We start from the raw sequence: 27,140 nt of genomic DNA, 5'->3' as shown, positions 1-27,140 counted from the left end.
AAAGGCATTCCTAGTACAACAAGCCCTTGCTAAAATGTTCAAACAAGACAACTCCCTACCTACTTTCCTGCCTCTTTCTTTATAATCCCATTCTCTTCCTGTCTCTTTATCGGTCTCTCTTTCTCTCTGTGTTGCTCTTTCTATCTCATTCTCTTTTAACCTGTTATCCCTGCTGCCATGAAGCTCAATGAGCAGGAGGAAGAGTTCTACAAAGGAAGCTTTCATTCTTTTAAGTCTTTTGGGAAAATGTCTGATGGAATTAATAGCTAACCCAGTCCTGTTAGCGGGCCAGTTCTCTGGGAACTAGTGAATTCAGAGGCAACTCTGCTTGTAGCAACTATTTATTGCCTTTTGTCCAGGAACCTCAGGTACAAGGTACTACAATAAGCTCACTGTAGTCAAAAAAGTCAAATAACCTAATTTTAGGCCTGAGGTAGGAATTGTGACCAGTCAAGGATTAAGTTTCAAATATGGGCCTTCATTACAACCATGGCGGTCGGCGATAAAGCGGCAGTAATACCGCCAACAGGCCGGCGGTAACAAAAATGGAATTATGACCACGGCAGAAACCGCTCAGCCAGCCACTTTAACACACCGACCGCCACGGCTGTATCAACTAGCACCACAGCGGTAACCGCCAACAGCTAGACGGAAGACAATGTACCGCCCACTGTATTGCGACAGGCCTATCCGCCACCTTTACTGGGGCGGTACCAACCACATCAAAAGCACGGCGGAAACAGAACACAGAGGTCAAAGGACTCAGCTCTGGAGCCTCAGGGAACAATCACGACGCCATGGAGCCCGAGTTGCACATATTTTTGATGCTCGTCTACCTTTTCCTGCAATATGAGCAACAATGCCGGCGAAGACTACCACAGTGAGTACTGCCACCTAGCACACAAGGGAGGGGGGAGGAAAAAGAGAGTGACACACACACACACGCAACATCCCCACCCCAACACCATACACACAATCAGATGCACAAACATTACATATCCACCCCATACCCCTCAGGAATAATGCAAGGACAAAATAATTGGAAGAAAGTGAGTGTAATACGATAAAATAACATGAATAAGTGCATCAAAATACAAACGTATGTACATATTTACAAATGGAGGGACACTGCCCAGTCCTCAATGTCCGTGGGCCACAGGGCCACATCACATAGGCCAAGGCCCCACCTCACTCTTGCAACAACATGGAGAGAACACTGCAGGGGCATCAGGTCGAAAATACACAGGCACCTCAGGGGGATGGGGAATGGGGGGCACCTCAGCCAGAAGATGGTACAATGCCACTGGTCCTGGATGGGGCTACATGCCCACTGCTTGGTCCTGGGGAGCGCAAGGCCACAGTCTCTCAGGTGGGTGATTTGCCCACTGCTTGTTCCTGGGGAGTGCAAGGCCACAGTCTCTCAAGTGGGTGGTTTGCCCACTGCTTGGTCCTGGGGAGTGCAAGGCCACAGTCTCTCAAGCGGGTGGTTTGCCCACTGCTTGGTCCTGGGGAGTGCAAGGCCACAGTCTCTCTAGTGGATGGCTTCTCGACTGCTTGGTCCTGGGGAGTGCAAGGCCACAGTCTCTCTAGTGAATGGCTTCTCGACTGGTTCTGGAGAGGGCATTGTGCCCAGTGTGCTTCATCCTGGGAAGGTTGGGGTGAGTGGATGGCTTCTTCCACTGGTTCAGGTGGGGGCATTGTGCCCAGTGTGCTATATCCTGAGAAGGATGGGGTGAGTGGATGGCTTCTTCCACTGGTTCTGGAGGAGGCATTGTGCCCAGTGTGCTTCATCCTGGGAAGGATGGGGTGAGTGAATGGCTTCTTCCACTGGTTCTGGAGGGGGCATTGTGCCCAGTGTGCTTCATGCTGGGAAGGATGGGGTGAGTGGATGGCTTCTCCACTGTTTCTGGAGGGGGCATTGTGCCCAGTGTGCTTCATCCTGGGAAGGATGGGGTGAGTGAATGGCTTCTTCCACTGGTTCTGGAGGGGGTATTGAGCCCAGTGTGCTTCATCCTGGGAAGGATGAGGTGAGTGGATGGCTTCTCCATTGGTTCTGGAGGGGGCATTGTGCCCTGTGATGCAGATCTTGGGGAGTGCAAGGTCACAGTCTCTCACCTGGGTGTCAGACCCACAGGATTTGCAGGGGGCAGGCGCACAACAGCCCATGGATGCAGGACTACACACTGTCCACCGGCAGTGATGGCTGCTCAGTGGTGGCAGTGGCGGTGCTGGGGTCGGTGCTTACAGTGGTGGGGGGAGGCTCCAGCCCATCCCCTGCAGCCTCGGACGGCTGCCCTCTGGGGCTGCTGCTGGTGGCGGTGCTGACAGTGGTGCTGGTGGCGGTGCTGGGGGTGCTGGCTGTGGTGGAGGGAGGCTCCAGCCCTTCCCCTGCAGCCTCGGACAGCTGCCCACTGGGGCTGCTGCTGCTGGCAGTGGTGCTGGTGGCGGTGCTGGCAGTGGTGTGAGGAGGCTCTAGCCCATCCCCTGCAGCCTCGGATGGGCTCGCCACTGGGGCTGCTGCTGCTGGCAGCGGTGCTGGCAGTGCTGCTGGTGGCAGTGCTGGCAGTGGTCGGGGGAGGCTCCAGCCCTTCCCCTGCAGCCTTGGACTGCAGCCCACGGGGGCTGCTGCTGCTGCTGGAAGTGGTGCTGGTGCTGGTGGCGGTGCTGGTGGCAGTGCTGGCAGTGGTGGGGGGAGGCTCCAGCCCATCCCTTGCACCCTCAGACTGCTGAACCACCATGGTTGGTGGTGGGGGCTCCGAATGAGTCCCAGCAGAAGGCCTCCTGTCCTTTTTTGCCTGCTGGTGCAGGCTCCTTGTCCTTCCTGTCAGCAGGCGGGGATTGCCCCTTGCCCTTCCCTCCTGCAGGTGGTGGGGCCTCCTTGCACTTCCTAGACGCTGCTGGTGGTACCTCCTTGCCCCTCCTAGACGCTTCTGGTGGTGCCTCCTTGCCCTTCCTCGATGCACCTGGTGCAGGCACCCTGTCAGTGTTGCTGCCTGGTGCCCGGGATCCTCTCCCACCTGTAGTAGCTGTCGACCAGGGTCGGATTGGTAAACCGGGAATTTGGGCAACGGCCGATGGGCTGGTGCCTGAGGCCCAGTTGTGGGCTGATTTTCTTTCGTCCAGTTGTGCCTACTTTGAGTGGTTTCAGGATAAGTTGAAGAGTCCGGCCTTGGCAGTAATTCTTTGGGGCCTAAGCACGCTCTCTGGAAGCCTGCAGCGGGACAGGAGGAATCATGTCCCCTCACCTCTTAGCAGGGGCCGGCAACGTCCTCAACAGTACCCTGCAGGGCAGGCCTATAAATAGTGTGTGGGGCTGGTTTGGGCTGGTTGTTGACACACAATAATGCAAGCAGATTGAGACGGGGAATGGGAGGGAGTAGGAGCAGCATCAAAAGGCCATTTTCACACCTTTCCTCAGTATGAGGCAGTCTGTGTGTTTATCTGACCCATCTCCTGTTCCTCCAGCACATGATAGGCATAGGGTGGTGCCCTGAGCCTCTCTGGAGCCCAGCCAAGGCAGGTCCTTTCACACACTCTCTTCCTTGCAGGACAGGGCATTGCACTGCCCTTGTCCCTGTCCTACAGGCCTTTTGCACATGCCCTGCAGCACTGCTGTTCCCGAGAGCCCACGGACTTTGGGGCTACCTGAGGAAGGAGGCAAGGAGGGAGGATGAGGAGAGAGAAGTTAAAAGTAAGGTGGCAGAGAAAGGGTAGAGAAGAGGCTGAAGTCGACGATATAGAGCTGGTGAGGTATGGGAAAGGAAGGAGGGAAAGACAGAGAAAGGGCTATAGAAAGAGTTAGAAGCACAAAAAGACACCAAGAGAGAAGTTTAGAAATAAAGTGCTGGATGGAAGCAGTACAATTGTGGTAAAAGGGCAGGCGAGATGGTTACAGATGGAGTACCATGAGTGAGTGGAAGAGAGGTTGAGAGAATAAACAGAGTGAAAATGAGAACACACACTAGTGAGATAAAAGGTGTGTGAGAAGGTGAGCAGTAGAGAGTTTTGTGATGTGCTCTGCTTCCTGAGTGGGCTCGTGCAAGTGTTGTGTTTTAATTTTTTATGATGCAAACTCTGGACCTGGGACTACACGTGATACACTTGCCTGTTTATCTGTAGTGTGCATTTGTAGAGGATGGCCAAGGGCTTTCATACAGGCTTCACTGTGCAATTTCGAAAGCACTTTGGCTCAAGATTTATACTGTGTTTAAGCCGAATTTGCGTATTTTTTTTTACACAAATTCAGCGCAAACCTAACTCCATATTTATACTTTGGCACTAGACTTGTCTAGAACCAAAGTCATGGAGTTAGTCATTTTTTGCTTGCGGGAAACAACCTTATGTCAATGACATGCAAGGTAGGCGTTCCCGTGCAAAAAATTACAATATGGTTTTAGCGCCATATTTATTACCCCATGCTGAAATCAAACATGGGGGAAGAGGGCCTTAAATAATGGCCCTAAGCTTGCTTAGCACCATTATTTAACACCTGGATCATGGCAGGCGTTAAGGGAGCAGTGGGCCTATTTCCATGGTCGGAGACCCTGGAATGGGCCCACAGGTGCCCTTTCCTAGCCCCAGGGACACCACCACCCACACCAGAGGGACGCCAGTGGTCAGACAGGTAAGTTTAGGCAAGTATTTCAAATATTTATGTTAAGTGCCATGGGGGGCCTAACCTGAGCCCCCCTAACATGGCACTGGGCCCAATGGCCATGCCCAGGGGACATATGTCCCCTGGGCATGGCCATTGAGGTGGTGGGTATGACTCCTGTCTTTACTAAGGCAGGAGTCATGTTCATGGGGGTTGTGCATCAAAGGATGAAGCTAGTCTGGTTAGAGGCATTTTTATGCCTCTTACCAGACTAGCGGCATCCTTTGATTCACAACCTCCTGTTACCCCTACGCCTCCCCCACCCGGCTAGCGTTCTTTTTCATGACGCTAGCCGGGCCTTACCGCCGGCTACCATCATACCATAAATATGACGCCCGGCTGGCGTCTTGGGATGGCACTGGGCGGCGGTATACTTTTTCACTCAAAACTGCGTTACCCCAGTTTTGCGTGAAAAAAGTATAAATCAGGGCCTGAATGTATATAAATGTCACTTTTACCCAATTGAAAATTAATCAATATTCCTACCACATAAAGATGATTTAGTTTTGCCTTTATTAGAAGACTTCACCTGCAGGTCACACCAGATGTTACCATCAGTCAAGAATCTTGTGCCATCTTGCTGGATCACATTACTAGTAAGAGCCAATACACCCTTCAAGCCTCCATGGGCCTTTGCCTGGTAACAAGCCCTGTACACCCACTGCTGTTTATGCCCTGGAACTCAACAGTGAAACAAGCCTAGCAGACCCCTTCCCCAACCTTTAGAGCACACTAGGTTATTTATAACATATTCAATCAGTACTGTCACTTCTAAGTTGCTGCCACTTTAAATGTGATCTAAATAGGACAGCAAAGGTTCTTCTAAACACATTGGAATACTTGGAGACAATATCTGTATTTCTAATAAGGTTTTTAATAATGTTGGTTGATGTTCTTCCCTTCCCCAACAGTAAGGGACACTCAAGCTTCCAACCTCACCTCCCTGTGGCTGGGCCACTTTACACGCTCTCCAGCCTTCCAGAGCAGGAAAACATCCAGAGACATTTTAAAGAATGCGCAATATGGACCAATGTAAAGTCTTCCATATTCCGAGGTCCTCCTGAAAAAATAATTTCTCTCTCTTTTTGTTTGCCTCTAACATTTTATAATAATCTCTCTTTCTCTTCCTCTGTCTGCCTTTGACTGTCCCTCTTTCTGTCCAGGTCTCCCCACTTTATTTCTGTCTACCCCTTTCTCTCTCCTCATCCATCACTTGTTCTAGCATCTCTCATCTGCCTTCACTCTTTCTTACTGATCTCTCTACTTTTTGTCTACTTCCCTCTAACTTTCTCTTCACCTTACCTCCCTCTGTTTTTTTTGCCTTTTGATACCTTTGTACTTCACCGTTTGTTATTTCCTTTTTTTCTACATATCTTATTTTTGCATCATTTCTCTCTGCCTCACCAGTCGCTAGGCCATGGATCTATCGTCCCCCAACTCTCTCACTACCTTTATGTTAACTGTTTTATTACTCTTCACCTCTATTTATAGGCCTCACTTATCTTTCTTTCTCAGATCTCCCCCCTTGCTACACTCCAGCTATACTACCTCACCCCTTTCTTTCCCTTTCTCTTCGTTGATCTCTACACCTCCATGTATCTACCACTCATTTTCCATTGCAGCCCTTTCTACCACATTTCTGTCCACCTCACCTCTCTGTTTAAAATACACCTCTCTATATCCCACGTGTCACCACCTTTCTCTCCGCTACTGTCTGTGTCTACCTCTACATCTTTTCCTCCCTACTCCATCTCTACTCAACCCGTCTCAGCACCACACAGTACTTTTCATTTTGCCGCCCTGTCTCTCTCAACCGTATCTATTTATTTATCTCACCATTCCATCTCTGTGCCTCACTTCCCTCTGCCTTTCTCACCCCCTCTCTTTACTGTAACACTCACTTCCTCGCCTTTCTCTCTACTCTACATCTCATACACTGTTCAATCTTTCTGTCCCCTTAATTTCTCTTTGTCGCAGTACCCATCCTCTCACTTAACCTCATTTGATCACTCTTACCTCTCCACTTCTTTCTACCTCTCTTCCCTCTAAGCCATATGTCCTCCAAACATACTCCTTTATTACTAGCCCTCTTTTTCCACCTCTAGACTTCTTTTTAAACTATCATTGCATTTTTTCACTCTTTTTCAAATCTATATCTGGGCCACTTTTTTAACATACCTCTCTGTCTCTTTCTTTTGAATTCTCCCTATGTCACCTCTCAGGCTTTTCCTCACATTCTCACTCTTCCTCTGTCTGAATCTCCCCTCTCTTTCTCTACCTCACCTGTCTCTCTACTGCATATCTTTTCTGTATAAATAAACTCTTTTTCTGATATTCACCTCTTTCAATGTACCTTTCTGTCTTCACTATCCAGTTTACCAAACCTATCTTTCTGTGCTCTACCTATCATTCTGCCCCTCTGTATACCTCACCTCAGCTTGCATTTATCTGTACTTCTACCTTATCTTTTTGCTTGTCTACCTCTACAGTCTCTAGCTCTTTCCAACTCAACCCCCTTCCTACATTACCTTTCTCTCTATCTCATCCCTCTGTGTAGTGGCATAACAAAGGATCCTGCAGCCACTGCAGTATTAGGTGCGCCCTCAGATCCAGGGGGGCCCCCTCAGCACAGTACCCTAGCCTAAGAGAACCTTAGTGAGTCCGGAAGGGGGGTCCTTCATGTGCTGTGCAGGGGGCCTTCTCAAGTTTAGTTACGCCACTGCCTCTGTGTACCCCATCTCTTAACATTTCAGTATCCCTATCACTCTGTACATATCTACTTTACTCCAAAATCCCTTTCTATCTACCGCTCCCCTTTCTACCTTTCCATATCTTTCTTTCTGTCCACCTTGCCATCCTCTTTCTACCTTATGAGTCTCCTCATCTCACCTATTGCTCCACATTATCACTGCCTCTACCTCCCTCTTTCCTCTACTTTACATTTCTCGCTGACATTAGCATCACCTCACTGTCCTTTCTATGTTGCTTACTCAGCAGAGCTTGACATTAATACCCAGCCAGAGAAAGAAAGGCACAGGAACAGAATTCTGCAAAAAAAAAAATATTTCACATGATATAACAGTAAAAATCCTTAGTGAAGTGCTTTAATGTTCACTGTTGCAGAAAGCGTGCCAATGATGAAGAGGGATTTATTTGTGATCACAAATATTTAGCAATGAAAGCTACAGTATCGAGCACCATGCACATACGTTTTCATATTTTGCACTGTTCAACTAAGCATCCACCAAGTCACCATTGCTGGCTGTTTCTTAAAATGGTAGACACCAACTTATTAGACACTGATTTTTACATAAAATGTTTGCATCACATAATATTTAGAATGCAAACACAAACAAATGGCTTTATCAATGCTTACTCAAGCTTTATTTTGGTACTACTTGGATGACAAACACCGGGAAGCTTCAGCTGTAGGTATTATTGCATGCCCCCAGTTCTTAAAGGTTAACTTTTAGTTCAGTGTGGTTTGACATCATGAGGGCTTAACTGAAAATAACTAATAAATATCACAGATGTTCTAAACAATGACTACCAAAATAGGTATTGCCTGGGTCTCCAAAAAATCCTTTAGATGGCACTGAAAACAACAGGCCTGGGGGGATTTCTGCCTCTGGGTTCTGACCTTACCCCTTTCCCATTCAGCTACAAGCTTCTAGCGAGAAGAGAAGTGTAATATTAAGATTTCCTTCCTACCTCTTGATTTCCATGCCCACTTTCATCAGGTTATAGAACTGAAACAAGCTGGATTGTGCAGTGCCCACTACCAGCTGGATCCAGAGGTGGACAAAGCAAAGAGCTAACTAGTCCACAGGTGGACAGGAGACCATGCATCAATATACTGCTGAAACAGACCACTTCTTCAACTCCTTTTGTCCTAGCTATCTCCTGTCCTGCCTAAAAGGAAGAAATTACGGCCTAGAAAAAGGCCTCCAGGGGCCTAGTGCAGTTACTGGGGCCCAGGAAGGATTCTGGCCACAGATGTCCCATCCAAAACCCCTGAGGGTGCCCCAGCTGTTTGTTTTCTGTAACTATGCCAAGCCAGTAGAATCACAGGCCCAGAGTACCAACTCCTGGGGACCATTTATTTCACCTTTCAAACCCACTTTCCCCCCCGAGGACAGACCAATGGAGGCTGACCCACACCATTCCATCTTGGCTTTAGACTATGGGGGTCATTCTGACTCCCGCCGGCGGCGGTAACCGCACGCCTGCAGGGAGCCGCCGAATGACCGCACCGCGGTCAAATGACCGCGGCGGTCATTCTGAGTTTCCCGCTGGGCTGGCGGGCGACCGCCAGAAGGCCGCCCGCCCGCCCAGCGGGAAACCCCCTTCCACGAGGATGCCGGCTCCGAATGGAGCCGGCGGAGTGGAAGGGGTGCGACGGGTGCAGTTGCACCCGTCGTGATTTTCAGTGTCTGCCACGCAGACACTGAAAATCTATGTGGGGCCCTGTTAGGGGGCCCCACGACACCCGTTCCCGCCAGCCAGGTTCTGGCGGTGAAAACCGCCAGAACCAGGCTGGCGGGAAGGGGGTCGGAATCCCCATGGCGGCGCTGCTTGCAGCGCCGCCGTGGAGGATTCCCTGGGGCAGCGGGAAACCGGCGGGACACCGCCGGTTTCCCGTTTCTGACCGCGGCTGTACCGCCGCGGTCAGAATGCCCATGGAAGCACCGCCAGCCTGTTGGCGGTGCTTCCGCGGTCGTTGGCCCTGGTGGTCCATGACCGCCAGGGTCAGAATGACCCCCTATATCTCTATGATGATCGTAGTCCAGGACATTGTTGGGAAAAGATAAAATCACTTTGTTGAGCAAGGCACTGACACTGCAAGTAAGAGTTCAGATTTCAAAGTTGCAATGTTTCTATTCTTGACCAAAGTTAATGACCCTCTTACAAGCTTTAAAATGCCTAATTTACCACACATATGTGCAAAAATGAGTCCCCTGATATTAATCTAGCAGCTTTTCATGAAATGCTGCAATGTGGGAATGTGGGCCACTATTGTAGGGTTGCCCGGGCCTATTTTTGATCCCAATCCGACCCTGCTGTCGACACTACTGTGGCCGGAGACTGGGTGGCTGAGTTGCTCACCTGGGTTCTGACCACCCTGGCCCGACGTGAAGGACGGGGGAGGGAGTGGGAGGAAAGAGGTCAAGGGTGGAGAGGAAAAGCTTCTTAGGGACATTGGGGCGGGAAGAGGGTGAAGGTTTGGGAGTGGAGGAAGAGGAAGTGGTTGTAGGCGGTGTCTGTCCGCTGTGTTTGGGTGCAGGTGCATGGGCTGGATGCTGTTGTGAGGTGGATGGCTGTTGGGTGTCTGAGTGCTTGCGTTTGTGTACTTTGGGAGGAGGGGGGACAGACACAGTGGGAGAGGACACAGGGGACGTGTGCATGGATGTGGGGGTGGTGACTGCCAGTGAGGGGTGTGTAGTGATAGGCGTGATGGTGGTAGTGGATGAGGATGTAGTGCATGCAGGAGGAGGGGGACACAGTGGAGGCAGTGGATGTTGGTATGTCTGCATCTGGATGGTGTTTGTGTGAGTGCCTGTGGGATGCTGTGTGGTGCTTGTGTTTGCCTGTGCCACTCTTGTGTGTTGTCCTGAGTGAATGCTGGTCTGCCTGTGTGCTTGGGATAGGTTTGGGTTGAGGGGAATGGGATTGGGCAGAGAAAGTTGGAGGGGGAGGCTAGAAACAGGGACAATGGCTGCCAACAGGGAAGAGGCCAGAGCCTGGATTGATCTCTGTTGGGCCACCATGCCACAGTGAATGCCCTCCAGGAATGCATGTGTTTGTTGCAAATGGGCTGCCAGCCCCTGGATGGCATTCACAATGGTTGACTGCCCAACAGAGATGGATCGTAGGAGGTCAATAGCCTCCTCACTCTGGGCAGCAGGGCTAACTGGGGCAGGGCCTGAGGTGCCTGGGGCGAAGGAGATACCCACCCTCCTGGGTGAGCGGGCATTGGAAACACACTGAGGGGCTTCTGGGAGGGCGGTGCTGGTACGGGGGTGGCGGTTGTACCTGAAGTTGGGATGGACACAGAGGTGTGCGCCACCACCAGGGAGCTTCCATTGGTGGAGGTATCACTGTCCGAACTGTTCTCTCCAGTCTACGCCATGGTGCTCCCCTCACCCTCCGTCCCACTGGTGCCCTCACCGTCGGTAGGTTCAGCCTCCTGGGCCCTGTGGGATGCAGCTCTCCCCGTCGTCGGTGCCTCTGCTCTTCCGCCAGATGATGCTAATGCACATAAGGACAGTGTGACAAAACAAAAAGGGTGGGAGAGACAAAGGATACCATTGGTCAACGGCGGCAACAACACCACCGTTGGCGTACACAACACACACAAACAGGGAACAGCCCTACGCACTAGGCAATGCACTAACAGTCACAATGCTAGTCACCAGCTCATGGACAGGGATACCTAATGCCAATTGCAGCATACCTGAGACCCACAGACACCTGCTCAGTAGTGGATGCCTACTAGCTTGGTTGGAGGAGGTGTACATCAGACCCTGCCCAACATGGGCCCTACCCTGCAATGTCTGGCCTGGCCTAGGGGCACCCACAGGCCCACATCCCCCACCCTGATTCCACCTCATCACGCGCAAGTAGTATACTGGGGCACTGTACTCAACCCCTTGTGGCTGCTGTGATGCCCCCAAGCGCCCATCCAGCTCGGATAGGCCACTGCCAGTATGCAGGCCATCAGGGGGGTCAGGGTTTGACGGGCACCCCTTCCTCGTTGGGAGGCCATCCCCAGCTGGGCCTCCACCATCTTCCGTGCCCAGCATCTCAGGTCCTCCCACCGGTTGCGACAGTGGGTGCTCCACCTTCAGTAGACCCCCAGGGTCCACACGTCCTAGGAGATAGCACGCCATATACCCTTTTTTTGATGGGCGCTGACCTGCAGAGAAATACACATAGGTAAAGAAATCAGTCAGACCGTCCTGCCTGTTACACTCATGGCCCACCATAGCCCTCACATCCCCTTACGCACAGACATTGCCCACCATACATGCAGCATGCTGCCCAGGGCCCTTACACCACCCCTCCCAACACGAGGCCCTCACACACAGCACTCCATGCATTCATACCCCATGCATCGTGCTCACAGTGTACTCCTCTGTTGGTCTGGAGGCCCATACAGCATTCGGTACTAGAGTAGGACCCCATGCACCAGTCTCTCCAACTCCGCAGTGGGGAAGGCAGGGGCCCTTTCCCCAGTGACACAAGCCATGGTTGTTTCCAGACACCGGTCACAGCAGCACTTGCAGTGTATGTCCTCTTCTGTTGAAGGTGAGGTAGCAAGTGAGTGAACAGATAGAAAATGGCGGTCACGTCCCCGACGGTGCATACCGTCACCAGCGACGTACATCACCATTGGCCACTGTAACCCATAGGGCCCAGTGGTAACCATTGAGTAGTTGCACGGCAGTTCTCGTCCGTCTCCTGCAACGGCGCACAACGTCAGCGGAATTACCTAATTTTCATATGTCCCTCCATACAGTACAGGCGGACGCCATTTCGGGGTGGGCAGACCATGGCACCTAACTGCATCACAGTACACATAGGCACCATTTGGGCCTACCCAACAATATACTGTTACAGTCACAGCATGCAATGCAGTGTAGTGTTTGGAAATATGGAATGCTGACCAGCTGCTCACCGTTTGCCCCCTAGATTGCAACCGCTGTGGATGAACAGGAGATGGAGGCATCCCCCCGTACACAGGCCCCTGGTGGACTTGGCAACAATGGAGGACAGGCACATTATCCTCACCTATAGACTGGACAGGGCCACAATCACAGAGCTGTGTGCCCAATTGGAGCCTGACCTGATATCTGCTATCCGTCACCCCACTGGGATCCCCCCTCTTGTACAGATGCTATCAGTGCTCTATTTCCTGGTGATTGGCTCCTTCCAAGTGACAGAGGGCTTGGCAGCAGGGATGTCTCAGCCAATGTTCTCAATAGTGCTGTCCAGAGTGTTGTCTGCCCTGATTAACCCCTTCGCTGCCAGTCCTTTTCCCCCTCCTGTGCCGAGCCTTTTTTTGGCTATTTGGAGCAGTTCGCGCTTAGGCACTCATAACTTTTTGTTCACATAGGCTACCCACGCCAAATTTGCGTCCTTTTTTTCCAACATCCTAGGGATTCTAGAGGTACCCAGACTTTGTGGGTTCCCCAGAAGGAGGCCAAGAAATTAGCCAAAAAACAGTGAAAATTTCGTTTTTTTTAAAAAAATGGGAAAAATGGGCTGCAGAAGAAGGCTTGTGGTTTTTTCCCTGAAAAGGGCATCAACAAAGGGTTTGCGGTGATAAAATCACCAGCTTCCCAGCTTTCAGGAACAGGCAGACTTGAATCAGAAAACCCAATTTTTCAAGACAATTTTGGGATTTTACGGGGACATACCCCATTTTTACGATTTTTTTGTGCTTTCATCCTCCTTCCAGTCAGTGACAGAAATGGGTATGAAACCAATGCTGGATCCCAGAAACCGCAACATTTTTGGAAAGTAGACAAAAATCCGAATTCAGCAAGGGGTAATTTGTGTAGATCCTACAAGGGTTTCCTACAGAAAATAACAACTGAAAAAGAAAAATATTGAAATTGAGGTGAAAAAAACATCAATTTTTCTCTACGTTTTACTCTGTAACTTTTTCCAGCAATGTCAGATTTTCGAAAGCAATATACCGTTACGTCTGCTGGACTCTTCTGGTTGCGGGGATATATAGGGCTTATAGGTTCATCAAGAACTCTAGGTACCCAGAGCCAATAAATGACCTGCACCCTGCAGTGGGTTTTCAATCTATGCCGGGTATACAGCAATTCATTTGCTGAAATATAAAGAGTAAAAAATAGCTATCAAGAAAACCTTTGTATTTCCAAAAAGGGCACAAGATAAGGTGTTGAGAAGCAGTGGTTATTTGCACATCTCTGAATTCTGGGGTGCCCATACTAGCATGTGAATTACAGGGCATTTCTCAAATAGATGTCTTTTTTACACACTGTCTTCCATTTGGAAGGAAAAAATGTAGAGAAAGACAAGGGGCAATAACACTTGTTTTGCTATTCTATGTTCCCCCAAGTCTCCCGATAAAAATGATACCTCACTTGTGTGGGTAGGCCTAGCGCCCGCGACAGGATAAGCCCCAAAACACAACGTGCACACATCACAGAAAACAGAGCTGTTTTTAGCAAAGTGCCTACCTGTAGATTTTGGCCTCCAGCTCAGCCGCCACCTAGGGAAACCTACCAAACCTGTGCATTTCTGAAAACTAGAGACCTAGGGGAATCCAAGATGGAGTGACTTGTGTGGCTCGGACCAGGTTCTGTTACCCAGAATCCTTTGCAAACCTCAAAATTTGGCTAAAAAAACACATGTTCCTCATATTTCTGTGGCAGAAAGTTCTGGAATCTGAGAGGAACCACAAATTTCCTTCCACCCTGCGTTCCCCCACGTCTCCTGATAAAAATGATACCTCACTTGTGTGGGTAGGCCTAGCGCCCGCGACAGAAAACGCCCCAAAGCGCAACGTGGACACATCCAAATTTGTGAAGGAAAACAGAGGTGTGTTTTGCAAAGTGCCTACCTGTAGATTTTGGCCTGTAGCTCAGCCGCCACCTAGGAAAACCTACCAAACCTGTGCATTTCTGAAACTAGAGACCTAGGGGAATCCAAGATGGGGTGACTTGTGTGGCTCGGACCAGGTTCTGTTACCCAGAATCCTTTGCAAATCTCAAAATTTGGCTAAAAAAACACATATTCCTCACATTTCTGTGGCAGAAAGTTCTGGAATCTGAGAGGAGCCACAAATTTCCTTCCACCCAGCGTTCCCCCACGTCTCCCGATAAAAATGATACCTCATTTGTGTGGGTAGGCCTAGCGCCCGCGACAGAAAACGCCCCAAAGCGCCACGTGGACACATCCAAATTTGTGAAGGAAAACAGAGGTGTTTTTTGCAAAGTGCCTACCTGTAGATTTTGGCTTGTAGCTCAGCCACCACCTAGGGAAACCTACCAAACCTGTGCATTTCTGAAAACTAGAGACCTAGGGGAATCCAAGATGGGGTGACTTGTGTGGCTCGGACCAGGTTCTGTTACCCAGAATCCTTTGCAAACCTCAAAATTTGGCTAAAAAAACACATGTTCCTCACATTTCTGTGGCAGAAAGTTCTGGAATCTGAGAGGAGCCTCGAATTTCCTTCCACCCAGCGTTCCCCCACGTCTCCCGATAAAAATTATACCTCACTTGTGTGCGTAGGCCTAGCGCCCGTGACAGGAAATGCCCCAAAGCGCAACGTGGACACAGCCAAATTTTTGAAGGAAAACAGAGGTGTTTTTTGCAAAGTGCCTACCTGTAGATTTTGGCCTGTAGCTCAGCCGCCACCTAGGGAAACCTACCAAACCTGTGCATTTCTGAAAACTAGAGACCTAGGGGAATCCAAGATGGGGTGACTTGTGTGGCTCGGACCAGGTTCTGTTACCCAGAATCCTTTGCAAACCTCAAAATTTGGCTAAAAAAACACATGTTCCTCATATTTCTGTGGCAGAAAGTTCTGGAATCTGAGAGGAGCCACGAATTTCCTTCCACCCAGCGTTCCCCCACGTCTCCCGATAAAAATGATACCTCACTTGTGTGGGTAGGCCTAGCACCCGCGACAGGAAACACCCCAAAGCGCAACGTGGACACATCCAAATTTGTGAAGGAAAACAGAGGTGTTTTTTGCAAAGTGCCTACCTGTAGATTTTGGCTTGTAGCTCAGCCGCCACCTAGGGAAACCTACCAAACCTGTGCATTTCTGAAAACTAGAGACCTAGGGGAATCCAAGATGGGGTGACTTGTGTGGCTCGGACCAGGTTCTGTTTCCCAGAATCCTTTGCAAACCTCAACATTTGGCTAAAAAAACACATGTTCCTCACATTTCAGTGGCAGAAAGTTCTGGAATCTGAGAGGAGCCACGAATTTCCTTCCACCCAGCGTTCCCCCACATCTCCCGATAAAAATGATACCTCACTTGTGTGCGTAGGCCTAGCGCCCGTGACAGGAAATGCCCCAAAGCGCAACGTGGACACAGCCAAATTTTTGAAGGAAAACAGAGGTGTTTTTTGCAAAGTGCCTACCTGTAGATTTTGGCCTGTAGCTCAGCCGCCACCTAGGGAAACCTACCAAACCTGTGCATTTCTGAAAACTAGAGACCTAGGGGAATCCAAGATGGGGTGACTTGTGTGGCTCGGACCAGGTTCTGTTACCCAGAATCCTTTGCAAACCTCAAAATTTGGCTAAAAAAACACATGTTCCTAACATTTCTGTGGCAGAAAGTTCTGGAATCTGAGAGGAGCCACAAATTTCCTTCCACCCAGCGTTCCCCCACGTCTCCCGATAAAAATGATACCTCACTTGTGTGGGTAGGCCTAGCGCCCGCAACACGAAACGCCCCAAAGCGCAACGTGGACACATCCAAATTTGTGAAGGAAAACAGAGGTGTTTTTTGCAAAGTGCCTACCTGTAGATTTTGGCCTGTAGCTCAGCCGCCACCTAGGGAAACCTACCAAACCTGTGCATTTCTGAAAACTATAGACCTAGGGGAATCCAAGATGGGGTGACTTGTGTGGCTCGGACCAGGTTCTGTTATCCAGAATCCTTTGCAAACCTCAAAATTTGGCTAAAAAAACACATGTTCCTAACATTTCTGTGGCAGAAAATTCTGGAATCTGAGAGGAGCCACAAATTTCCTTCCACCCAGCGTTCCCCCACGTCTCCCGATAAAAATGATACCTCACTTGTGTGGGTAGGCCTAGCGCCCGCGACAGGAAACGCCCCAAAGCGCAATGTGGACACATCCAAATTTGTGAAGGAAAACAGAGGTGTTTTTTGCAAAGTGCCTACCTGTAGATTTTGGCTTGTAGCTCAGCCGCCACCTAGGGAAACCTACCAAACCTGTGCATTTCTGAAAACAAGAGACCAAGGGGAATCCAAGATGGGGTGACTTGTGTGGCTCGGACAAGGTTCTGTTACCCAGAATCCTTTGCAAACCTCAAAATTTGGTTAAAAAAACACATGTTCCTCACATTTCTGTGGCAGAAAGTTCTGGAATCTGAGAGGAGCCACTAATTTCCTTCCACCAAGCGTTCCCCCACATCTCCCAATAAAAATGATACCTCACTTGTGTGGGTAGGCCTAGCGCCCGCGACAGGAAACGCCCCAAAGCGCAACGTGGACACATCCAAATTTGTGAAGGAAAACAGAGGTGTTTTTTGCAAAGTGCCTACCTGTAGATTTTGGCCTGTAGCTCAGCCGCCACCTAGGGAAACCTACCAAACCTGTGCATTTCTGAAAACTAGAGACCTAGGGGAATCCAAAATGGGGTGACTTGTGTGGCTCGGACCAGGTTCTGTTACCCAGAATCCTTTGCAAACCTCAAAATTTGGCTAAAAAAACACATGTTCCTCACATTTCTGTGGCAGAAAGTTCTGGAATCTGAGAGGAGCCTCGAATTTCCTTCCACCCAGCGTTCCCCCACGTCTCCCGATAAAAATTATACCTCACTTGTGTGCGTAGGCCTAGCGCCCGTGACAGGAAATGCCCCAAAGCGCAACGTGGACACAGCCAAATTTTTGAAGGAAAACAGAGGTGTTTTTTGCAAAGTGCCTACCTGTAGATTTTGGCCTGTAGCTCAGCCGCCACCTAGGGAAACCTACCAAACCTGTGCATTTCTGAAAACTAGAGACCTAGGGGAATCCAAGATGGGGTGACTTGTGTGGCTCGGACCAGGTTCTGTTACCCAGAATCCTTTGCAAACCTCAAAATTTGGCTAAAAAAACACATGTTCCTCATATTTCTGTGGCAGAAAGTTCTGGAATCTGAGAGGAGCCACGAATTTCCTTCCACCCAGCGTTCCCCCACGTCTCCCGATAAAAATGATACCTCACTTGTGTGGGTAGGCCTAGCACCCGCGACAGGAAACACCCCAAAGCGCAACGTGGACACATCCAAATTTGTGAAGGAAAACAGAGGTGTTTTTTGCAAAGTGCCTACCTGTAGATTTTGGCTTGTAGCTCAGCCGCCACCTAGGGAAACCTACCAAACCTGTGCATTTCTGAAAACTAGAGACCTAGGGGAATCCAAGATGGGGTGACTTGTGTGGCTCGGACCAGGTTCTGTTTCCCAGAATCCTTTGCAAACCTCAACATTTGGCTAAAAAAACACATGTTCCTCACATTTCAGTGGCAGAAAGTTCTGGAATCTGAGAGGAGCCACGAATTTCCTTCCACCCAGCGTTCCCCCACATCTCCCGATAAAAATGATACCTCACTTGTGTGCGTAGGCCTAGCGCCCGTGACAGGAAATGCCCCAAAGCGCAACGTGGACACAGCCAAATTTGTGAAGGAAAACAGAGGTGTTTTTTGCAAAGTGCCTACCTGTAGATTTTGGCCTGTAGCTCAGCCGCCACCTAGGGAAACCTACCAAACCTGTGCATTTCTGAAAACTATAGACCTAGGGGAATCCAAGATGGGGTGACTTGTGTGGCTCGGACCAGGTTCTGTTATCCAGAATCCTTTGCAAACCTCAAAATTTGGCTAAAAAAACACATGTTCCTAACATTTCTGTGGCAGAAAATTCTGGAATCTGAGAGGAGCCACAAATTTCCTTCCACCCAGCGTTCCCCCACGTCTCCCGATAAAAATGATACCTCACTTGTGTGGGTAGGCCTAGCGCCCGCGACAGGAAACGCCCCAAAGCGCAATGTGGACACATCCAAATTTGTGAAGGAAAACAGAGGTGTTTTTTGCAAAGTGCCTACCTGTAGATTTTGGCTTGTAGCTCAGCCGCCACCTAGGGAAACCTACCAAACCTGTGCATTTCTGAAAACTAGAGACCAAGGGGAATCCAAGATGGGGTGACTTGTGTGGCTCGGACAAGGTTCTGTTACCCAGAATCCTTTGCAAACCTCAAAATTTGGTTAAAAAAACACATGTTCCTCACATTTCTGTGGCAGAAAGTTCTGGAATCTGAGAGGAGCCACTAATTTCCTTCCACCCAGCGTTCCCCCACATCTCCCGATAAAAATGATACCTCACTTGTGTGGGTAGGCCTAGCGCCCGCGACAGGAAACGCCCCAAAGCGCAACGTGGACACATCCAAATTTGTGAAGGAAAACAGAGGTGTTTTTTACAAAGTGCCTACCTGTAGATTTTGGCCTGTAGCTCAGCCGCCACCTAGGGAAACCTACCAAACCTGTGCATTTCTGAAAACTAGAGACCTAGGGGAATCCAAGATGGGGTGACTTGTGTGGCTCGGACCAGGTTCTGTTACCCAGAATCCTTTGCAAATCTCAAAATTTGGCTAAAAAAACACATGTTCCTCACATTTCTGTGGCAGAAAGTTCTGGAATCTGAGAGGAGCCACAAATTTCCTTCCACCCAGCGTTCCCCCACGTCTCCCGATAAAAATGATACCTCACTTGTGTGGGTAGGCCTAGCGCCCGCGACAGAAAACGCCCCAAAGCGCAACGTGGACACATCCAAATTTGTGAAGGAAAACAGAGGTGTTTTTTGCAAAGTGCCTACCTGTAGATTTTGGCTTGTAGCTCAGCCGCCACCTAGGGAAACCTACCAAACCTGTGCATTTCTGAAAACTATAGACCTAGGGGAATCCAAGATGGGGTGACTTGTGTGGCTCGGACCAGGTTCTGTTACCCAGAATCCTTTGCAAACCTCAAAATTTGGCTAAAAAAACACATGTTCCTAACATTTCTGTGGCAGAAAGTTCTGGAATCTGAGAGGAGCCACAAATTTCCTTCCACCCAGCGTTCCCCCACGTCTCCCGATAAAAATGATACCTCACTTGTGTGGGTAGGCCTAGCGCCCGCGACAGGAAACGCCCCAAAGCGCAACGTGGACACATCCAAATTTGTGAAGGAAAACAGAGGTGTTTTTTGCAAAGTGCCTACCTCTAGATTTTGGCCTGTAGCTCAGCCGCCACCTAGGGAAACCTACCAAACCTGTGCATTTCTGAAAACTAGAGACCTAGGGGAATCCAAGATGGGGTGACTTGTGTGGCTCGGACCAGGTTCTGTTACCCAGAATCCTTTGCAAACCTCAAAATTTGGCTAAAAAAACACATGTTCCTAACATTTCTGTGGCAGAAAGTTCTGGAATCTGAGAGGAGCCACAAATTTCCTTCCACCCAGCGTTCCCCCACGTCTCCCGATAAAAATGATACCTCACTTGTGTGGGTAGGCCTAGCGCCCGCAACAGGAAACACCCCAAAGCGTAACGTGGACACATCCAAATTTGTGAAGGAAAACAGAGGTGTTTTTTGCAAAGTGCCTACCTGTAGATTTTGGCCTGTAGCTCAGCCGCCACCTAGGGAAACCTACCAAACCTGTGCATTTCTGAAAACTATAGACCTAGGGGAATCCAAGATGGGGTGACTTGTGTGGCTCGGACCAGGTTCTGTTATCCAGAATCCTTTGCAAACCTCAAAATTTGGCTAAAAAAACACATGTTCCTAACATTTCTGTGGCAGAAAGTTCTGGAATCTGAGAGGAGCCACAAATTTCTTCCACCCAGCGTTCCCCCACGTCTCCCGATAAAAATGATACCTCACTTGTGTGGGTAGGCTAGCGCCCGCGACAGGAAACGCCCCAAAGCGCAATGTGGACACATCCAAATTTGTGAAGGAAAACAGAGGTGTTTTTTGCAAAGTGCCTACCTGTAGATTTTGGCTTGTTGCTCAGCCGCCACCTAGGGAAACCTACCAAACCTGTGCATTTCTGAAAACTAGAGACCAAGGGGAATCCAAGATGGGGTGACTTGTGTGGCTCGGACCAGGTTCTGTTACCCAGAATCCTTTGCAAACCTCAAAATTTGGCTAAAAAAACACATGTTCCTAACATTTCTGTGGCAGAAAGTTCTGGAATCTGAGAGGAGCCACAAATTTCCTTCCACCCAGCGTTCCCCCACGTCTCCCGATAAAAATGATACCTCACTTGTGTGGGTAGGCCTAGCGCCCGCGACAGGAAACGCCCCAAAGCGCAACGTGGACACATCCAAATTTGTGAAGGAAAACAGAGGTGTTTTTTGCAAAGTGCCTACCTGTAGATTTTGGCCTGTAGCTCAGCCGCCACCTAGGGAAACCTACCAAACCTGTGCATTTCTGAAAACTAGAGACCTAGGGGAATCCAAGATGGGGTGACTTGTGTGGCTCGGACCAGGTTCTGTTACCCAGAATCCTTTGCAAACCTCAAAATTTGGCTAAAAAAACACATGTTCCTCACATTTCTGTGGCAGAAAGTTCTGGAATCTGAGAGGAGCCACAAATTTCCTTCCACCCAGCGTTCCCCCACGTCTCCCGATAAAAATGATACCTCACTTGTGTGGGTAGGCCTAGCGCCCGCGACAGGAAACGCCCCAAAGCGCAACGTGGACACATCCAAATTTGTGAAGGAAAACAGAGGTGTTTTTTGCAAAGTGCCTACCTGTAGATTTTGGCCTGTAGCTCAGCCGCCACCTAGGGAAACCTACCAAACCTGTGCATTTCTGAAAACTAGAGACCTAGGGGAATCCAAGATGGGGTGACTTGTGTGGCTCGGACCAGGTTCTGTTACCCAGAATCCTTTGCAAACCTCAAAATTTGGCTAAAAAAACACATGTTCCTCACATTTCTGTGGCAGAAAGTTCTGGAATCTGAGAGGAGCCACGAATTTCCTTCCACCCAGCGTTCCCCCACGTCTCCCGATAAAAATGATACCTCACTTGTGTGGGTAGGCCTAGCGCCCGCGACAGGAAACGCCCCAAAGCGCAACGTGGACACATCCAAATTTGTGAAGGAAAACAGAGGTGTTTTTTGCAAAATGCCTACCTGTAGATTTTGGCTTGTAGCTCAGCCGCCACCTAGGGAAACCTACCAAACCTGTGCATTTCTGAAAACTAGAGACCAAGGGGAATCCAAGATGGGGTGACTTGTGTGGCTCGGACCAGGTTCTGTTACCCAGAATCCTTTGAAAACCTCAAAATTTGGCTAAAAAAACACATGTTCCTCACATTTCTGTGGCAGAAAGTTCTGGAATCTGAGAGGAGCCACTAATTTCCTTCCACCCAGCGTTCCCCCACATCTCCCGATAAAAATGATACCTAACTTGTGTGGGTAGGCCTAGCGCCCGCGACAGGAAACGCCCCAAAGCGCAACGTGGACACATCCAAATTTGTGAAGGAAAACAGAGGTGTTTTTTGCAAAGTGCCTACCTGTAGATTTTGGCCTGTAGCTCAGCCGCCACCTAGGGAAACCTACTAAACCTGTGCATTTCTGAGAATTATAGACCTAGGGGAATCCAAGATGGGGTGACTTGTGTGGCTCGGACCAGGTTCTGTTACCCAGAATCCTTTGCAAACCTCAAAATTTGGCTAAAAAAACACATGTTCCTAACATTTCTGTGGCAGAAAGTTCTGGAATCTGAGAGGAGCCACAAATTTCCTTCCACCCAGCGTTCCCCCACGTCTCCCGATAAAAATGATACCTCACTTGTGTGGGTAGGCCTAGCGCCCGCGACAGGAAACGCCCCAAAGCGCAACGTGGACACATCCAAATTTGTGAAGGAAAACAGAGGTGTTTTTTGCAAAGTGCCTACCTCTAGATTTTGGCCTGTAGCTCAGCCGCCACCTAGGGAAACCTACCAAACCTGTGCATTTGTGAAAACTAGAGACCTAGGGGAATCCAAGATGGGGTGACTTGTGTGGCTCGGACCAGGTTCTGTTACCCAGAATCCTTTGCAAATCTCAAAATTTGGCTAAAAAAACACATGTTCCTCACATTTCTGTGGCAGAAAGTTCTGGAATCTCAGGGGAGCCACAAATTTCCTTCCACCCAGCGTTCCCCCACGTCTCCCGATAAAAATGATACCTCACTTGTGTGGGTAGGCCTAGCGCCCGCGAGAGAAAACGCCCCAAAGCGCAACGTGGACACATCCAAATTTGTGAAGGAAAACAGAGGTGTTTTTTGCAAAGTGCCTACCTGTAGATTTTGGCTTGTAGCTCAGCCGCCACCTAGGGAAACCTACCAAACCTGTGCATTTCTGAAAACTATAGACCTAGGGGAATCCAAGATGGGGTGACTTGTGTGGCTCGGACCAGGTTCTGTTACCCAGAATCCTTTGCAAATCTCAAAATTTGGCTAAAAAAACACATGTTCCTCTCATTTCTGTGGCAGAAAGTTCTGGAATCTGAGAGGAGCCACAAATTTCCTTCCACCCAGCGTTCCCCCACGTCTCCCTATAAAAATGATACCTCACTTGTGTGGGTAGGCCTAGCGCCCGCGACAGAAAACGCCCCAAAGCGCAACGTGGACACATCCAAATTTGTGAAGGAAAACAGAGGTGTTTTTTGCAAAGTGCCTACCTGTAGATTTTGGCTTGTAGCTCAGCCGCCACCTAGGGAAACCTACCAAATCTGTGCATTTCTGAAAACTAGAGATCTAGGGGAATCCAAGATGGGGTGACTTGTGTGGCTCGGACCAGGTTCTGTTACCCAGAATCCTTTGCAAACCTCAAAATTTGGCTAAAAAAACACATGTTCCTCACATTTCTGTGGCAGAAAGTTCTGGAATCTGAGAGGAGCCACGAATTTCCTTCCACCCAGCGTTCCCCCAAGTCTCCCGATAAAAATGATACCTCACTTGTGTGGGTAGGCCTAGCGCCCGCGACAGGAAACGCCCCAAAGCGCAACGTGGACACATCCAAATTTGTGAAGGAAAACAGAGGTGTTTTTTGCAAAGTGCCTACCTGTAGATTTTGGCTTGTAGCTCAGCCGCCACCTAGGGAAACCTACCAAACCTGTGCATTTCTGAAAACTAGAGACCTAGGGGAATCCAAGATGGGGTGACTTGTGTGGCTCGGACCAGGTTCTGTTACCCAGAATCCTTTGCAAACCTCAAAATTTGGCTAAAAAAACACATGTTCCTCACATTTCTGTGGCAGAAAGTTCTGGAATCTGAGAGGAGCCACTAATTTCCTTCCACCCAGCGTTCCCCCACGTCTCCCGATAAAAATGATACCTCACTTGTGTGGGTAGGCCTAGCTCCCGCGACAGGAAACGCCCCAAAGCGCAACGTGGACACATCCAAATTTGTGAAGGAAAACAGAGGTGTTTTTTGCAAAGTGCCTACCTGTAGATTTTGGCCTGTAGCTCAGCCGCCACCTAGGGAAACCTACCAAACCTGTGCATTTCTGAAAATTATAGACCTAGGGGAATCCAAGATGGGGTGACTTGTGTGGCTCGGACCAGGTTCTGTTACCCAGAATCCTTTGCAAACCTCAAAATTTGGCTAAAAAAACACATGTTCCTAACATTTCTGTGGCAGAAAGTTCTGGAATCTGAGAGGAGCCACAAATTTCCTTCCACCCAGCGTTCCCCCACGTCTCCCGATAAAAATGATACCTCACTTGTGTGGGTAGGCCTAGCGCCCGCGACAGGAAACGCCCCAAAGCGCAACGTGGACACATCCAAATTTGTGAAGGAAAACAGAGGTGTTTTTTGCAAAGTGCCTACCTGTAGATTTTGGCCTGTAGCTCAGCCGCCACCTAGGGAAACCTACCAAACCTGTGCATTTCTGAAAACTAGAGACCTAGGGGAATCCAAGATGGGGTGACTTGTGTGGCTCGGACCAGGTTCTGTTACCCAGAATCCTTTGCAAATCTCAAAATTGGGCTAAAAAAACACATGTTCCTCACATTTCTGTGGCAGAAAGTTCTGGAATCTGAGAGGAGCCACAAATTTCCTTCCACCCAGCGTTCCCCCACGTCTCCCGATAAAAATGATACCTCACTTGTGTGGGTAGGCCTAGCGCCCGCGACAGAAAACGCCCCAAAGCGCAACGTGGACACATCCAAATTTGTGAAGGAAAACAGAGGTGTTTTTTGCAAAGTGCCTACCTGTAGATTTTGGCTTGTAGCTCAGCCGCCACCTAGGGAAACCTACCAAACCTGTGCATTTCTGAAAACTATAGACCTAGGGGAATCCAAGATGGGGTGACTTGTGTGGCTCGGACCAGGGTCTGTTACCCAGAATCCTTTGCAAACCTCAAAATGTGGCTAAAAAAACACATGTTCCTCACATTTCTGTGGCAGAAAGTTCTGGAATCTGAGAGGAGCTACGAATTTCCTTCCACCCAGCGTTCCCCCACGTCTCCCGATAAAAATGATACCTCACTTGTGTGGGTAGGCCTAGCGCCCGCGACAGGAAACGCCCCAAAGCGCAACGTGGACACATCCAAATTTGTGAAGGAAAACAGAGGTGTTTTTTGCAAAGTGCCTACCTGTAGATTTTGGCTTGTAGCTCAGCCGCCACCTAGGAAACCCTACCAAACATGTGCATTTCTGAAAACTAGAGACCAAGGGGAATCCAAGATGGGGTGACTTGTGTCGCTCGGACCAGGTTCTCTTACCCAGAATCCTTTGCAAACCTCAAAATTTGGCTAAAAAAACACATGTTCCTCACATTTCTGTGGCAGAAAGTTCTGGAATCTGAGAGGAGCCACGAATTTCCTTCCATCCAGCGTTCCCCTACGTCTCCCGATAAAAATGATACCTCACTTGTGTGGGTAGGCCTAGCGCCCGCGACAGGAAACGCCCCAAAGCGCAACGTGGACACATCCAAATTTGTGAAGGAAAACAGAGGTGTTTTTTGCAAAGTGCCTACCTGTAGATTTTGGCTTGTAGCTCAGCCGCCACCTAGGGAAACCTATCAACATGTGCATTTCTGAAAACTAGAGACCAAGGGGAATCCAAGATGGGGTGACTTGTGTGGCTCGGACCAGGTTCTGTTACCCAGAATCCTTTGCAAACCTCAAAATTTGGCTAAAAAAACACATGTTCCTCACATTTCTGTGGCAGAAAGTTCTGGAATCTGAGAGGAGCCACGAATTTCCTTCCACCCAGCGTTCCCCCACGTCTCCCGATAAAAATGATACCTCACTTGTGTGGGTAGGCCTAGCACCCGCGACAGCAGACACCCCAAAACGCAACGTGGACACATCACATTTTTCCATTGAAAACAGTGCCTACCTGTAGATGTTGGCCTCTAGCTCAGCCGGCACCTAGGGAAACCTACCAAACCTGTGCATTTTTTAAACCTAGAGACCTAGGGGAATCCAAGATGGGGTGACTTGCGGGGCTCTGACCAGGTTCTGTTACCCAGAATCCTTTGCAAACCTCAAATTCTGTCGAAAAAAACACATTTCGGTGACAGAAAGTTCTGGAATCTGAGTGGAGCCACAAATTTCCTTCCACCCAGCGTTCCCCCAAGTCTCCCGATAAAAATGATACCTCACTTGTGTGGGTGGGCCAGGTGCCTGCAACAGAATAAGGCCCAAAACTTGTAGAGATTGAGGGGATAGCACAGCAAGTTTATAAGGACATATTCTTTTATACATCTTTAGACTGACTCTGCTTTGGGGACCCACATAAGTGAGGTGTCATTGTACTTGGCAGACTGAGGGGAACACTGGGGAGTAGGAATTTTGTGCTGGAGTGGTGATCTTACGAAGAAAAGTAAGGAAAATATGCTTTTTTAAGCACATTTTGAGGTTTACAGAGGAGTCTGGGTAAGAAATTTTTGGGGGATCCACGCAAGCCACACCTCCCTGGACTCCTTGGGGTGTCTAGTTTAAAAAAATGTCTGGGTTTGGTAGGTTTCCCTAGATGAAGGCCGCACACAGGACCAAAAACAAAGGTGCCCTCTCCCCCCCAAACACAGGTAGTTTTGTAAAATATCGTTTTGATGTGCCCACATACGTCTGTGATGTGCCAAACACAAAAATTTTGAAAAGAAACACAATTAGGTTATGTGAAAAAGACCCCTCACCCACCAACCAAGTTGGTGGCATGCTTCATCATTGGGGTCCCACCTGAGGCACCTAGCGTGTCACAGGTGTGCTGCGACGCCTGATTACAGCGGAGCAGGTTTTGTCATTTTTACCACACATACTGGTTGGATTTGGCACAAGGGTGAGTGATGGTTCAGTGGATCAAATTTTACTAACAAGAGCTTTCACCAAAATGAAATGCACGGTTAGTAATTGAAAGGCAAAAAACTGAACCAATGACTCACAGCTCGTGAGCTATAAAGCCGCGACAAGGCACCAACCGCTTTACAATCCATTCACACAACTTTCATACATGACACACACAAGGCCATTCACACCGCCAGCCACGGGCCCAGCACATTACAACACTCACATCGACAGACAGCGCCACTCAAGGGCCCATCACTTACATACGCCCACATGCCTGATACAACAATCACACCAGCTGATGGGAGTGTGTGGTCTGGTGTTTGGCTGGCAGTGTGTTGCAGTAGCCAACAGCAAGTCAATATGTACACTCTCAGCCAAGCCCCACTCCACACACAATGGCATAATTCTTTTTTTTTAACAGAGGAACCCCTAACTAAGTAGAAAGAATTACAAAACTACAAACACA

This window comes from Pleurodeles waltl, chromosome 5, assembly GCF_031143425.1.
Source record: "Pleurodeles waltl isolate 20211129_DDA chromosome 5, aPleWal1.hap1.20221129, whole genome shotgun sequence".
In the NCBI taxonomy this organism is placed as follows: domain Eukaryota; kingdom Metazoa; phylum Chordata; class Amphibia; order Caudata; family Salamandridae; genus Pleurodeles; species Pleurodeles waltl.
This window is presented reverse-complemented; position numbering follows the sequence as displayed.